Here is a 2,500-nt window from a genome sequence, read left to right as displayed (position 1 = left end):
TGTTTGGAAAACTCACCAAGTCTCGATTCTGCCACCTCCTACCTCTGTGCAGATACCCCGCCAACCCCCAAGGACAGAAATGACAAGTGTCAAGTTGGCGGGGCGTCGGGCCACCTGCTGCCGGCCATGAGCATCCAAATCCCGCAAAAGGGGCATTTCATTTCTTCATCGGGACTTCCGACAATTGCCGAGGTTCAACTCATTAACGTTGTTCGCAGACACTTGCCAGAAAATGCAAGTGGCCACTTTGCCGGGCCGACTCGCTTGCCCAAGCGGGAAACCATCAACCGAAGGCCCGGTAAGGCGGCCGAATCTGACCTCATAGACTTCCACACAACGGGACTTTTGACTTTCCCGGCCGCGGGTGGCCTCCACCCGGCCTCAGCCATCAGCCCTGCCTGCCTCCAGCCGCCTTCTGGTTAATGAGTTATCCAGCCTGGCACTTCGGTTGCGCCAGCGAGACCAAGTCTCGGCTTTGGTTAATGATTTGAGCCGAACCGACCTGCCCCCCGCCCCCCCCGGGCTGAACTCGGGCAGCGTCTGCCGATTTCCCGACTCCTTTCGGGGCCTAATCGGGTCGCGCGAGCCGCCTGGCGCGATCGGGGACCATGCCCCGGCCTCTGCCAGGCCTCGGGCAGCCGCTTTTGAAGCCCGACCAAAAAACCCGAAAAATGGGCAAAAAGGGAATAAATTCCCGCCCAAAAAGGGTGAATAGTCGGTTGGGCGGCAGCCCTGGTCGGTCTCTGCAGACCTGGAGGCTCGAGACGTTTGTTTGGAAAACTCACCAAGTCTCGATTCTGCCACCTCCTACCTCTGTGCAGATACCCCGCCAACCCCCAAGGACAGAAATGACAAGTGTCAAGTTGGCGGGGCGTCGGGCCACCTGCTGCCGGCCATGAGCATCCAAATCCCCGCAAAAGGGGCATTTTCATTTCTTCATCGGGACTTCCGGCAATTTCCAAGGTTCAACTCATTAACGTTGTTCGCAGACACTTGCCAGAAAATGCAAGTGGCCACTTTGCCGGGCCGACTCGCTTGCCCAAGCGGGAAACCATCAACCGAAGGCCCGGTAAGGCGGCCGAATCTGACCTCATAGACTTCCACACAACGGGACTTTTGACTTTCCCGGCCGCGGGTGGCCTCCACCCGGCTCAGCCATCAGCCCTGCCTGCCTCCAGCCGCCTTCTGGTTAATGAGTTATCCAGCCTGGCACTTCGGTTGCGCCAGCGAGACCAAGTCTCGGCTTGGTTAATGATTTGAGCCGAACCGACCTGCCCCCCGCCACCGCGGCTGAACTCGGCAAGGTCTGCCGATTTCCCGACTCCTTTCGGGCCTAATCGGGTCGCGCGAGCCGCCTGGCGCGATCGGGGCCCATGCCCCGGCCTCTGCCAGGCCTCGGGCAGCCGCTTTTGAAGCCCGACCAAAAACCCGAAAAATGGGCAAAAAGGGATAAATTCCCGCCCAAAAAGGGTGAATAGTCGGTTGGGCGGCAGCCCTGGTCGGTCTCTGCAGACCTGGAGGCTCGAGACGTTTGTTTGGAAAACTCACCAAGTCTCGATTCTGCCACCTCCTACCTCTGTGCAGATACCCCGCCAACCCCCAAGGACAGAAATGACAAGTGTCAAGTTGGCGGGGCGTCGGGCCACCTGCTGCCGGCCATGAGCATCCAAATCCCCGCAAAAGGGGCATTTTCATTTCTTCATCGGGACTTCCGGCAATTTCCAAGGTTCAACTCATTAACGTTGTTCGCAGACACTTGCCAGAAAATGCAAGTGGCCACTTTGCCGGGCCGACTCGCTTGCCCAAGCGGAAACCATCAACCGAAGGCCCGGTAAGGCGGCCGAATCTGACCTCATAGACTTCCACACAACGGGACTTTTGACTTTCCCGGCCGCGGGTGGCCTCCACCCGGCCTCAGCCATCAGCCCTGCCTGCCTCCAGCCGCCTTCTGGTTAATGAGTTATCCAGCCTGGCACTTCGGTTGCGCCAGCGAGACCAAGTCTCGGCTTTGGTTAATGATTTGAGCCGAACCGACCTGCCCCCCGCCCCGCGGGCTGAAGTCGGGCAGGTCTGCCGATTTCCCGACTCCTTCGGGGCCTAATCGGGTCGCGCGTGCCGCCTGGCGCGATCGGGGCCCATGCCCCGGCCTCTGCCAGGCCTCGGGCAGCCGCTTTTGAAGCCCGACCAAAAACCCGAAAAATGGGCAAAAAGGGAATAAATTCCCGCCCAAAAAGGGTGAATAGTCGGTTGGGCGGCAGCCCTGGTCGGTCTCTGCAGACCTGGAGGCTCGAGACGTTTGTTTGGAAAACTCACCAAGTCTCGATTCTGCCACCTCCTACCTCTGTGCAGATACCCCGCCAACCCCCAAGGACAGAAATGACAAGTGTCAAGTTGGCGGGGCGTCGGGCCACCTGCTGCCGGCCATGAGCATCCAAATCCCCGCAAAAGGGGCATTTTCATTTCTTCATCGGGACTTCCGACAATTGCCGAGGTTCAACTC

This window comes from Pristiophorus japonicus, unplaced genomic scaffold (genome assembly GCF_044704955.1).
Source record: "Pristiophorus japonicus isolate sPriJap1 unplaced genomic scaffold, sPriJap1.hap1 HAP1_SCAFFOLD_625, whole genome shotgun sequence".
NCBI lineage: Eukaryota > Metazoa > Chordata > Chondrichthyes > Pristiophoridae > Pristiophorus > Pristiophorus japonicus.
This window is presented reverse-complemented; position numbering follows the sequence as displayed.